The following is a 14,768-nucleotide window of genomic DNA, read 5'->3' on the forward strand; positions in this document are numbered from 1 at the left end:
TTCTTCATGTTTGTAATTGAATTCTATGATTGCTAGAATGAATATTATGGGCTAATTTCTCCTTTAGGGCTATTATGTGAATCTTTTGGAAACCCTTTTTTTGGATTAATGCAGAATTCATGTTCTTCTTCACCTCTTTCAATTCCGTACAATCTGTGTTACTTGTGCAATTATTGATTAATCACCTCTAATTGTTATTTCATGAATCAAATTGAAATCTGAAAAGTGAAATTTGATATGCTCTGATTGTTTGGATGCAAACTCAATTTAGAACGAAAGTATCTAAATTGTTTGCTTATTTTTTTGAGTTGTGTGTTTAATGCCTTCTTTGTGATTCAAATTTTCCATAGAAATATAGGAAGTTGTCATTTAGATTGAATTTGTAAATCTTAACCAGATTATGAATTGTTTTTGCAACTTGTTCTTGAATAGGGAGAAGGGGATATAATTCTTGCATTAGGAAGTAAAAGGGTGGAAAATAGAGGATCATAATTGTCCTAATTTCTTTCTCTTTGTTATTTTGTTAAAATTTTCATTGTGCTTCGTTAGTTTTCTTCTTTGTTTGAAATCTCTGAAATTGTTTAATCAAATAAAAAAAAAAATTGATTGATTGGTAATTGATAAATCAGTCCTTGAGGACGATACTTGGTTTTTACCATATTATTACAAATTGCGACTGTGTGCACTTGCATAGCTTAAAATTTTGCAACACCAAGAAAGTGCTTGACTTCATAGTCAAGAACATTGTTTGTCGATATGGATTGCCAAGGAAGATCGTCTCGGATAACGACACCCAATTTAACAGTGATCTATTCACAGACTTCTACAAATGGCATGGTATTATCAAAAGCTTTTCTTCAGTCGCTCATCCCCAAGCGATCGGCAGGTCGAAGCAGTTAAAAAAACCTTAAAGGATACCCTGAAGAAAAGACTTGAAGAAGCTAAGGGAGCATGGCCAGAGCAGTTGCTTGAAGTTATTTGGTCGTATAGGACTTCCCACCGAACAGCAACAGGTCATACCCCATTTTCCTTGGCATACGGGTATGAAGCTATGTTGCCTGTCGAGTTGGATACACCTTCGCATCGCAGATTAACATACGACCAAGACTCTAATAGCCAACTATTGATGGAGTCCCTAGACCTAGTTGAAGAAAAGCGTGAACAAGCCCAACTTCAAGTAGCTGCGTACCAGCAGAAGGTTGCCCAGTATTTCAACTCTAAAATGCAAGAAAGAAAATTCAATGTTGGAGATCTTGTACTCCGAAGAGTTTTTCTAAACACCCGCGACCAAGCTGCTGGAGTACTCGGACCTAATTGGGAAGGGCCATACCAGATTGATGAGGTCCTTCACCCAGGCACTTATAAACTTTCACGCTTAAATGGAGATCTCGTTCCTCACTATTGGAATGGAGAACACCTGCGCAAGTATTACCAATAAAAAATTCTTCTTAAAAAATTGGCTTGTATTAATTTTACTTTTTACAAGTTTTGAAAAAGGGTTGGTCATTTTGTGTGACTGATCGCTTATAAGTATAAGATCTTATTGATCACTTGTACAGACATGTTTAGTCCATTTATTACGAGAAATAAAAGGGACTGTGCGCAGCCAGTCATTTCTTGCCAATTATTGTATTTATTACAAGTATTTGCTCATTACGTGTGTTGTTTTGTTGTATTATAATTCTAATCATATTGATACGAGTAGTAATGTTCGAACAGGTTCTGGTCAAGGCAAGTGACCAAGGACCTAAAGCTCCTCAATCACTTGGGGGGCATATAAGGTGCAAGTAAGCAAAGCATATCGTTAAAAGGTATGTAAACATATGAGCAAAATAAATGAAAGCATGCTAGGGTACTTAGAGTATTTTTCAAAATTTTCTTATTTTGTTCAATCAAACCAAAGTGTTATGCTAAGTTCGGTCATGCGAACAGATGTTATAATAAGATGCAAATATATTATAATATCAAAATGTATCCTTTTACATCGCAAGCAGTCGCTACTCGGATGTAATTGTTCAAATAAAAGTAAAGGCTGCCCATGCAGCAATAAAAAATCGATGTCTTTACACTACGACCCGTAGATCGAATACTTGAAATAATAAAAGAAAAAGACTAAGAGACTGGAGGATCTTGGGGAGCATCCTGGTTGACCACTTCTTCAGCATCAGCTTCTCCTTCGTCCATCCCAGTGGCCAGCGAGATCTCAGGGGAAGCAGGAATCCTCGCTCTTTCTACCTCTGCCAGTCGAGCAGCACAGCGAGCGAGCTCAGTGTTTCTTGCATTCTCAGGAAGGTAATTAAAGTTGGCACCCTGGTTATGCTTCCAGAAATCATAGAAGCATCGGAGTATGGCATTCTTGTACCTCTTTCTCAAGCCCCTCGATCCAGCCCTCCAAGGTTGTAGTCTCTTGTCTACTCGCAGCCAAGTCCTCTTCCAGCTTTTTATCTGCGCGGTAATTGACGCGGTTAGACTCCTTGAATTGGTCCCTTTGCTCGATGGCTTTGTCCAGAGAATTTTGCTTCTCCCTCAACTCCTCAGCCAGTTTATTCTTCTCCTCGAGCAGCGCTGCAAGCTGTTCGGCATATTACGCTTCGGCAGCTTTGAGTTCATCAGCGTGCCGTTGCTCCAAAGATTTGGCCTGCTCGGTAACAGCACCCGAGCGAAGACGGCCGGCAGTAAGGGTCAACATTTCCTATGGTCAGAGCAAAGGTTAGACTAACTGTAGAATATTAAAGGGCTGTCTCCACAGAAAAAGATGACTTACACTGGCAAACTCATTCAAGGCGCAGTTTAAGGCCTGGTCAACGTCCATCGCCTCTCGGCAGCGGTCGTGCTTTACAATTTTCGTGACCCTGTCCTTGACTGATCTGAAGGCGCGACTAGTTATGTCACCCCCAGTCGAAGCAGGACCGGCCTGCTGAGTCTGGTCGGTTGGGGCCACTGGAGATGGAGTCGACCCGGCTGGAGCAGGGGGAGTCTGCTGCTCGTGAGGAGAAGGTGGAGTTGCATTGGCTGAGGGCCCGTCCTCTGGGAGGCCTGCATTGCAAGGCTTCTTAGCCTGAGGTGCTTTACTGCTTTCCCCAAGATGCCTCTTCCTTTTTTTCTTTCTGCTCGAGGGAGCCGCATGAGCCTCAGGGGCGCTATAAATGTCGAACATGTTCTCGGAGTCCATATCTAAAATGGAAGCAAACATTCGAGCAGTGAGACAGTATAAACAATTAAATATGTCATGTCAAGAAAAGAAACAGAAAAAATTGTAAGTGAAATACCCGAGCTATTATTACTGGTCGCTATACTATAGACTCTACTAGTCTTATACTCACTCTCTGGCATGAAGAAGGATGAATCTAAATTTGGAGCGTACTTAAAATTTTCGTCCCCGTAAAATAAGTGACAGGGAATTGGCAAGCTATCTAAGAGCGAGAGATCAGTACCGTTCTCGTCTGAAGATTCGTTGAGGGGCTCGAGGGGTTCAGTAGCTTTCTGTTTCCCTTTTCCCTTTGGGACAGGGGGAGCAGCAGCCCGCGGGGTGTTGGAAGGTTCCCTGATTGTCACTCCAGTGGCCCTCCTCGAAGGAGGTTGTTCCACTTCTGGGTGCTGCTCGGGAACTTCTCCGCCAGTAGCACTCGTCGCTGTCGACTCCCTCATATCCTGATGAGGGGCCAAAAGGCCAACCAGCCTAAGGTTAGCCTCTGTGACCAAATGTTTGACGCTTTTTTCTACGTCAGTCATGCTGGCCAAGAGGGCTGATCTCAACTCCATGTCTGGAGTTGGGTTTGGTCGCAGCCATGGGCCTGAAAGGCATTAAAAGTCTAAGAAAAAGTGAAGGAAACACTAAATTAATATTAACAGCCAGGGGTATGAAGGTTTTACCTCCTTGCGTGAATGTCAGATTGTGCACAACCATGTCGATCGTGAGGAAGTACTCTTGGTATTACCTCCCCACATTCGATATATGGGTGGTGTCAGTCAGGAAGGTGCGCCCAGTTTCCTGATGACAAAAATGAAAAGACCCCGTACCTTCTTGGTTGGGATTAGACTTGAGGTCAAATAAGTAGTTAACCTCATGAGGAGTTGGAACGGGCCATTTTTTGTGGTTGTACAGGATATAGAGTGCTGCAAGCATTCTATATCCATTTGGAGTTATTTGAAAAGGGGAAACTCTGAAAAAGTTGGCCACCCCTTGAAAGAATGAATAAAGAGGTAAGGTAGCCCCTGCCTCAATGTGGTACCTCGACCAGGCGCTGAAGGCGCCTCCGGGTAGGTTCGCCCGTTGATCTTGGTTGGGTCAGACTAAGGTCACCCTCGTGAGACCATACTTCCTGATGTAGTTGGCGATCATCATGATCGTCACTCGGCTCTCAGGTACTAAATACCACTCAACATCTGGTTGAATGGCATGTCAGGGATGAGCGTGTGTTTGGATATTAGGGTCAGGAATATTTTCAGCTTGACCACTAGTCGAGGGAGTTTCAGCCCGAGGAGCAAGCCGATGTGAAGGATTGGGGGTTTTCTTTTTCTGGGCTTTGGTTTTAGCTCGGGCCATATTTTGAGTAAGGATAGGTGGAGTGTTTGAAGTGACATGAGAAAATGGAATGTCATGTATTAGTGACGATGGTTGCTCCTCATCCTCAAGCAGTTGAGCCAATAAGTCGTCGTCGATATGTCTTTCTCCTCCCCACAGATCTTGCATGAAAGCTGCGAACAGAGAAAGGATGAGATAAGACGCACAGCTTGAGAGCTTATGTTGAAAGTTGGAATAACGTTGCTCGCGTGTACGACCAGCAACATTCTAACAGAAAAACTAGGTTCTATGCGAGCAGTTTGAAAAACAGATTGAAAAGCGGAAATAAAAATTTTTTTGGAAAAAAAGCTTTTTCGACTCCAAAGGGGCGGGAAAAACCCAGTTTTTCAACTAGCTTAAAAATCGAATTTTTACTTCGATTTTACGCCCTAAACTTACGATCTTGACTATCAAACGGGCTCCTAACTTCTATAGAGCAAAACTACGCTACTCTATCAAGCATCAATCGGTATACACACAATCCTCATGCATTTCTACCCAAGAACGCGAAATTTTTTTGTAATGACCCACTACTCTAGACTTTTGGACCATTAACGAAACTATTCATACAAATTCTTAATAAAGCTTACATTGCGAAAATACCATAATTTTATTAGGTATCTTGTAAAAATAAGAGTTTCTTACAAAAATATCAAGAAGGATATGGGATCCCATTGTCTTAAAAACAAAACATAATTTAAAATAAAGGAGTTACATAGAAGTGCGGAAAAATTACACATAAACCCATAAATAAAAGACTACATCCTCGAAATCGAACTCTCGACTCCTTGAATCCATTCACCATCGATACACAATTTCCAAGCATCCATGAACCTTACCGCCACTAATAGCTATTTTCCTGCACATTTAAACAAAAAGGAATGAGCCTAATGCCCAGCAAGGAAAATCTAACACATACTTCATGTACGTAAATTTCATAATAATCATAAAGACATAACATAACACTTAATACATACACATACTATAATGGCCATTATTACTTGGGGTCCCATAGACTAAACAAGTCATATGCCCATGAGATTAGTGGGGTCCTACTAGCTAAGTAGGTCATATGCCCATAATCTATTTGGGGTCTTGTTAGTCATATGGGTCATATGCCCAAGCCTACAACATACATATCATAACACATATCATAACATAAGAAACATAAGATAACATATAAGACATATAACATATGCATTTCTATCCTATTTTCCTTACCAAAGTTACCGGGATATGTGGATAGCGTTGGGACTTTGGAACACTCCTAATAATCATTATGAAAAAGAGTGAGTCTAATGAAGAAAAAGAGATGAAAAGGAATGGGAAGACTAAACCATTGAGAAACATACTTACCGAAACTTATGTGCTCAAGAACTTAGAGTTCTTAACCAAAATAAGAATGAGGTTAGAAGACTGAGTAGAAGGCTATGAGAAAGAAAATAACATAAAACCAATGAACTAGAGTTTTGGGTTACCTTAAAGACTTGTAAGACCAATCTACACCACAAACCGAAATACTATAGAACCTTACTTCCCAAAGTGTTTGATAAGCTTATGAGGATCAAGCTTATGATTTCCCCAAACCAGGTGTTTACACTCTCACACTCACTTAGCACTTGCAGCCTCTGAACTTAGAGCAAAAGATGAATAATGGCTGGGTACTAGGTCCTATTTATAGAGTTTAGGAATGAAAGGATCTTGATTTTACTTGAATAAAAATAATAGCTTTTTAGGTGAAAATAATTTGAATAATCGTTCAGCAGAGGCTGAAGACTCGTTCAAAAAGATGCTGGACTTATCAAGAGGTTGAATGGCTGAAAGGAAAAAGAATTCAAAAACTTTTGAAATATGCTGAAGGAGGCGATATATCGCCCCCTGTAGGCGATATATCGCCTGGGCCAGTATGCCCGAGGCTGTCGTGCATCATCTCGTGTTTTCCGTATCTACGTGCTGCGATATATCGCCCCCTATAGCTGCGATATATCGGCACACGCTGATTATTTAAACACGAAATTACACATTTTTAGCTAAGTTTGAATGGAGTAAACAGCCTTGACTAAGCCCTCAACGTATTCAAAGCTGCTGACTGACCTTATAGCATTCAAACTTTACTCCTTATTAAATTTAATCCTCAAAATACTTAATCCTTAATCACCCATTCATAACATGTGCTTAAAATCCTATTGGTCCTTATCTAAACCTTATAGTATAATAAATATTATCCTTAATATCAGTCATATAATCAAACCTTAGGTTAACATTAATATTCTTAAACTATAGGTTAAACTTAGAAAATCTACAAGTACTACTATGAGTGTCCAAATAATTCCCGGTCTGAACCAAAAATCCACAGTCATAAAGATAATACTATTACTACTATAATACTACTATCTAACTTAGCTAAGTAAAGTTCTTGGACTCTACAATTTTAGAACTCAAAACAGGCATATAACAACATGCATGGCATGTCAGAGAGCATGAAAGTTGAAGAAATTTACCTAGATGAAGATTGGAGATTTTGAAATGAAGCAACTTTGAGCGTGCGAACAGAGGATCTTTAGAACAAGCGATGGATGATCTTCAAAGTTTCTGAGCTCTGGGTTGAAGTTCTTGAGGGTTCTTGGCAAGAAAATGGCAAGTAAAAAGTGAAAAGGTAAATTTGGGGATTATTTATAATGGCTGAAATATGATAAAAATGGGTAATCATGAGTTACCTTTTTCAAGGCATGGGGGAGTGTAATAGCCGTCAGAAGGGTTACTTGGAAATCGAAAAGGCATGATTGGACGTGATTAGGTCACCTTTTTTGAGGAAGCACGAGTAGTTTCCTAAGTTTACTTATTGCTGGTCACAATAAATAAAATTGGGAGGCAAATGTTTATCCAAAAAACAGTTGTGGATGACGTGGCAAGAATTTTCAACACGTGGTCGACACGTGGCAGAGATGCTGCTCGCCTATCGACCAGAGATACTTCCATATGCGAGGTTCAAGTTTTATATACGACCAGCCTAGTCGTATACTCCGTTTATTTATGTATAAATTTGTATAGTTGTAATGATAGCCGAGAATATCTCTTCATTATAACCTGAATATCCGTTTATTAAGGAAAGATATGATTAATTGACTCATGTAACCCTCCTTGAGCCTATAAATATACAAGAAATATCTCAAGGGGGGATATTCTTTTTGAATCCTCTTTTGTGATCTGAGAAAAAGAGAATTGTATTGCTATTATCCATCGTCTGTATTGTTTCTTCTTCTAAGGTTTGTGAAACTCAAGAACCCTAGTTCTTTGATCACACCTTTGAAGCTCAACATTAATAATAACATCAAGTGGACGTAGGTCATTACCAATCTTTGGGGCCGAACCACTATAATTCTTGGCGTTCTTTACTTTCCATTAGATTGTCTTTTCAAGCGTCGTGTTATTTTCCTGTCGTATATTTGACTATGCGTCGTTGGCTAATTTGAGGGTCAACAAGCTTTAATCAAAACTTCCTTACCAGCAGACGAAAATAATGGAGCTCTCCACTCTTGCATCTTCTTCCAACCCTAGATTTAATATATTCAAATAAGTCTTTCTTTCTCCTCCCAACATTAGAAGGAAGCCCTAAATATTTACCATAGTTTGCCACCAACTTCACCCCTAACAAATCAGCCAGTTTCTCTTTAATATCTCTCGGAACCAACTTCCCAAAACACACCTCTGACTTATGGAAGTTAACTACCTGCCCGGAAGCACTCCCATACTTAGCTAATACATCCTTAAAATGAGTACATTCATTCTCTGTAGCCTCCAAAAATACCAAACTGTCTTCAGTAAAGAACTAGTGGGAAACATATACTTGGTTTCGTCCAAAATGAAGCCCTCTCCCCATTCTCCTCTGCCCTCGGTATAAGACAATATAGAGCCTCTCCACAAAAAAGAAACAAAAAAGGTGATAAGGGATCACCCTGTCGAAGGCCCCGCTGAGGAATGACCTACCCTCTCACATCGCCATTGAGGAGGAAAGAAAATCGTACTAAAGTAATACAATTCATAATTTTTTTCCACCCATTGGCTACAATACCCAAGCTTTAGCATAATCAATTTAATATAAAACCATTCCACTCGATCATATGCTTTAGCCATATCCAGCTTCAGTGCCAACTTTGACCCATTGCGGAACTCATTCTTCTTCATACAATGGAGTCCTTGAAAACCCACCACAACTTATCATGAATTAATATGCCACGTACAAAAGCACTCTAAGATTCTGATATGGTATCGTCTAAAAATAATCTAAGTCTATTGGCCAGGTACTTAGAAATTATCTTATAGGCAACACTACATAAACTGATAGGGCAAAATTTCTCAATCTTTGAAGGTTTATCAACCTTAGGGATAAGAGTGATTAAAGTGTCATTCATTCACGCAACAGATACCCCAACATTTAGAACCTGTAAGCAAGCATTGATCACCTCATCACTCATAATAGCCCAAAATTTTCGATAAAAAATGGCAAGCAAACCGTCCATCCCCGATGCCTTAGACAGATTCATTTCTTTGACTGCCTTACACACATCATTAGCAGTAATGGTGCCATTAAAATCACATTCATTTCCTCTATAACCTTGGGGACTATAGCAGTAGTCACAACAGTGATAGTAGCAGTAGACTGTTGGGAAAACTTATACAGGATCTTTATTTATTTTCATGTATATCTAATATTAAACAAATTAATACGAGATAGCCTAAAACATGTTTCTAAAATTGAATTCAAAGAGAAACAATGAATAGAATACTTACAGTATACACAGCGGAATTAAAGAGTCATTCCTTCAGTTTCTCTAACTCTTGTATCCTCTCTGTCGCAGAGTATTATCAAGAAACTGAACCGATCTTCTATTTTCTTCACAGCCTTCCAATGTATCCTTAGAATCACCTAGACTAGTGTGGGCAATTCTCAACACATGAGATAGATACAGAAAAGAAGAAGAGAAAATAATCAAAGAGGCTTAGAAAAAGACTTGTGTTTAGAGAGAATATAAAACTATCAGAAAACCAGGGATCAAACTTATGTTTTGACTTCTCTCTAAGCACTCCTTTTATAGACTCAATTAGGCCATTTAATTTAATTAAAAAATCAATAAAATAATAGCCATTTTAAATCCCAGGTCGAAATATTATGGGCTTTAGGCCCGTGAAATTTCTCATTTGATTATAAGCCCATTGGACTTAAAAACAAGGCCTGTATTATTTTCTATTGATTTAATTAATTAAATAATTATTTAAATCCTTTATCAAATTAATTATTTATAATTTGATCTTTGATTTAAACCTATTTATTAATTTAGATACCAATTTATCTTAATTAATAAACCTGCTATAATTTCTCTTTTCTTCTCAAAATTACATAACTCTATGAAACTATCCAAAATTGACCTGGTCAACTTTGATCATTCTAATTGATAATTAAATTAATTAATTGAGACTATCTAGATGATTTTATCCAAGGTACAATAGGGACCATGGGCCTATGAAATCAAGATCCAATAAGTTATCATAAATCTAACAAATAAATTTACTAACTTATTAATTCCTTGTGACTCCACTATAGACTCGGAATTGCACTCTTGAATTCATAGAACGCTCTATAAAAAATATAGATACGCTATTAATTATCCATTGTTACAACCATAATTGTCACTCAATCCTCTATAGACGGTCTACAATGAGATAGGACTAAAATACCGTTTTACCCATCATTGTATTTTATCCTTAAAACACTTAGTTCCTTGTAAATGATATTTCATTAAACTAATTTAATTACAGAAATGAGATCTATATCATTTAACACCTTGAACCAAACTAAAAGGAAACCATCGTTTCACTTCTTCATCAGAAGCTATAGATGTTCATATCTATGATTAACACCCCCACTCAATTATACTACCGAGTTCCCAAGATGTAAGTATGGGCTAGTCCGTAGAGTAAGCTGGTAACGAACAAGTCAAAGAACTCAAATAATACAATCAGTTAGAATACTAACCACTCAGAATTGAGATTGAATTGACCTATGGTCAACTATATGATATGACTAGAATAGATAATAATGGTATGTTTACTTATCTTATCAACTGTCAATATCGGTCATATTCGATGTAACAAATACATCCGATCTTATCTACTTTGCTAATGTTCTGGAAATAACATAACACTGTAATGTGTAAGTAGATCATATCGTGATTGGCAAGTCAGTGTAAATCTGGTGCACTGACTAATCTTAGGACTAACTTATTTTGAACATATAATCATATTTATATTCCACTGTGATTACGTCACTATAAATAAGATTAGCTATATGATCGGGATTTAATAGAAGTTTATATTAAACAAATAATCATGAAAATAAAACATGTGAGCAAAGTGATTAACCAAGTCAAAAAATGATTTCTATTATTTTAATGATAATAAAATGAGATTACAAAGAATTTGGGTTTTAATTAGAGCATAAAACCCCCAACAAACTCCCACTTGCACTAATTGAAACTAATGCCTTAATTCTACTAATCTCATTTCCTTGATATGCTTATCAAATGTAGCTTCTGGTAGTGTCTTTGTAAACGGATCCGCAAGATTGTCTTCAGTTGCAATCTTCATAACCTTCACATCTCCCCTGGCCACATATTCTCGATTAATGTGATACTTCATTTCTATATGCTTACTCCTCTTGTGACTTCGAGGTTCTTTCAAGTTGGCTATCGCTCCTGTATTGTCACAAAACAACACAAGTGGTTTAACCATTTCTGGAACAACACCAAGATCCGAATAGAACTTATTTAGCCAGACTATTTCCTTAGCTGCTTCTGATGCGGCTATGTACTCAGCCTCCATGGTGGAATCTGAGATTGCAGACTGCTTTATGCTTCTCCAAATCACAACTTCACCCCCAAGAGTAAACACCATTCTAGAAGTAGACTTCCTGTCATTGACATCAGTCTGAAAATATGAATCGGTGTAGCCTACAGGGTTCAGAACACCACCCTTGTAGACTAACATATAATTCCTAGTCCGTCTCAAATACTTCAGGATATGCTTAACTCCTATCCAATGTTCCAGTCCTGGGTTTGACCGATACATGCTCACTACTCCCACTGCATAGCAGATGTCTGGTCTAGTACACAACATGGCATACATCATACTTCCAACTACAGATGCGTAAGGAATTTTTCTCATTGCATCTTCCTCTTCAGGAGTCTGGGGAGACTGCTTCTTTGAAAGATGAATTCCATGGCAAGACGGTAGACGTCCTTTCTTGGAATTTTTCATTGAGACACGTTCAAACATTTTATCTATGTAAGCTGCTTGAGATAGAGCTAAGAGTCTGTTCTTTCTATCCTTGATGATCTGGATACCTAGAACATAACTTGCTTCACCCAAATCCTTCATCTGGAATTGAGTGCTCAGCCAATTCTTCACATCTGATAATTTCTTAACATTGTTTCCAATGAGTAAGATATCATCTACATAAAGAACCAGGAATACCACTATTTGATTTGCCTTCAGTTGGTAAACATAGGGCTCATCAATATTTTGTTCAAACCATAGGTTTTGATTATTTCATCAAACCTAAGATTCCAGGAACGAGAAGCTTGCTTAAGTCCATAGATGGACCTATTCAACTTGCAAACTTTTCCTTCTTGTCCAGATACTTTAAATCCTTCTGGCTGATCCATATAAATGACTTCGTCAAGCTTTCCATTAAGAAAAGTTGTCTTGACGTCCATTTGCCATATCTCATAGTCGAGAGCGGCTGCTATGGATAGGAGGATGCGAATGGATTTGAGCTTGGCTACCGGACTAAAAGTTTCCTCATAGTTCACACATTCTCTTTGGGTATAACCCTTTGCCACTAATCGAGCTTTATAAGTCTCGATATTTCCATCAACACCTCGTTTCTTCCTGTAGATCCACTTGCACCCAATGGCCCTAAATTCACTAGGTGCTTCCATAAGATCCCAGTCGGAATTTGAGTGCATGGACTCCATTTCCTGTTTCATGGCTTCGAGCCATAGTTCCTTTTCAAGGCTAGCCATTTCCTGTTTGAAAGACAATGGATCATCATCACTAGTGTCACCAACAACCATATTGGTTTCACCATCCAAACCATAGCGAATTAGGTTCCTAAAAACCCTCCCACTACGACGAGGCTCCATGACTGTTTGCTCAGGAATAGTAGTACTTTCTTTATTTAAATTGACTTGCGTCGATTGGACGTGAAGAGAGGGAATTTCATCATCAACTCGCATTGATGATGATGGAACATTGGTTGGAGTCAATTCTTTAACCATCTCCTCTAAAACTACTTTGCTGCGAGGTTTGAAGTTCTGGACATAGTCATTTTCCAGAAAAGTAGCATTTGTAGAAGTAAACACTTTCTTTTCTGAATGACTATAGAAAATTCCACCCAATGTACCTTTAGGATAGCCAACAAACATGCAAACTTCAGTTCGCGGTTCTAGCTTTCCCTCCTTTTTCCACAAGACGTGAGCGGGACACCCCCAGATTCTATAATGGCGCAAACTAGGTTCACAACCATTCCAGCGTTCTAAAGGTGTTTTGGGGATTGATTTTGACAGCACGACATTGAGAATGTCGTTCGCGGTTTCAATTGCATGTCTCCAGAACGAAGTTGGTAGAGTTGAGTAACTAATCATGCATCTAACCATTTCCAATAAAGTTCTGTTCCGGCGTTCCGCTACACCATTTTGTTGTGGAGTACCTGGGGTAGTAAGTTGTGATAAAATCCCAAGTTCAGTTAAATGATCTTGGAACTACATAACCAAATATTCTCCACCCCTATCAGATCGCAAGATCTTTAACATTTTACCTAATTGGTTTTGAGCCATTGCTAGGAATTCCTGAAACTTTGAAAATGTTTTTTATTTCCTATGCATTAGGTAAAGACATGAGTATCTAGAGTCATCGTCAATGAAAGTGACAAAATACTCAAAACCACCCCTGGCTTGTACATTCAAAGGTCCACAAACATCTGAATGCACAAGACCAAGTGGTTCTTTGGCCCTATCACCCTTTGCAGAGAATGGACGCTTGGTCAGTTTGCCTTCTAGACAAGATTCACAGACAGGTAATTCACCTAAGGTGAGTTCCCTCAAAGGTCCGTCCTTTGTAAGTCTTTGAATCTTATCATAGTCAATGTGACCTAGTCTCAAGTGCCATAAATACGTCATATTATTGTTATTGGTCTTTTGACTTTTATTGGTCCTAGGTTTAGCTACTTTGAATAAATCATTATTAAGAGCGAGGGGTTTGTTAGGTCGCAGAAGATAAAGCTCGTTTTCCAAACATGCAATACACAATTGTGATCCATTGAAAGAAATTAATATATTAAAACTTCTGAAAGTCATAACAAATCGTTCTAATTGCAACATGGAAACTGAAATTAAATTTCTACTAAAATTCGGAATAAAAAATACATCTTTGAAAATTAAAAATTTTATTTCCGAACTTCAAACGAGCTCTTCCTCTAGCTTAGACCGCAACGAACGCTCTGTTCCCAACTCTAAGCTTTAAGCCACCTTCGTTCACTTCCTCTCACGATTCAAGAAGCTGTAAAGAGTTACAAACATGGTTAGTAGATCTAGAATGAATAATCCAAACAGAGTTATCATTCTCTAAAACACATGTTTCCAAGATAAATGAACTATAACCATTACCTTTGTTTTTATCTGCTAGAAACTTGGGGCAATCCTCTTTCCAATGCCCCTTTTTTATTGTTGTGAAAACATTTACCTTTACCTTTCTTGTTTTTCTTGTTTGTCCCCTTAGGCGTCTGTGCACTTGGTTGTGCACTCGCCTTTGCAGGCTTGGGGTTGTTGTTTTGCCACCTTTCCTCTTGTTTCCAGCTTTTGAAGATAAAGCTTGGTTAGCTTCAGCCTTAGCTAGATCAGCAACAGTAGTAGTAGTTGTCTTCTTTTCTCCTCCTTTACTAGGTCCACCCATGATAGACTCAAAATTCTGAAGCTCATTCATGAGCTGTGTCAGACCATAGTTGAGTTTATTCAACACATAGTTGGTAGTGAATGGAAGGAAAGCTGGAGAAAGACTGTTGAGGATTAAGCCAACTTGAGTTTCCTCATCTATTATGGCTATGTGCAGTTCAACTTCTTGAAAGTATTTTGTCATCTTGATCAGGTGA

The sequence above is a fragment of the Humulus lupulus genome, chromosome 6 (assembly GCF_963169125.1).
Source record: "Humulus lupulus chromosome 6, drHumLupu1.1, whole genome shotgun sequence".
NCBI classification, from domain to species: domain Eukaryota; kingdom Viridiplantae; phylum Streptophyta; class Magnoliopsida; order Rosales; family Cannabaceae; genus Humulus; species Humulus lupulus.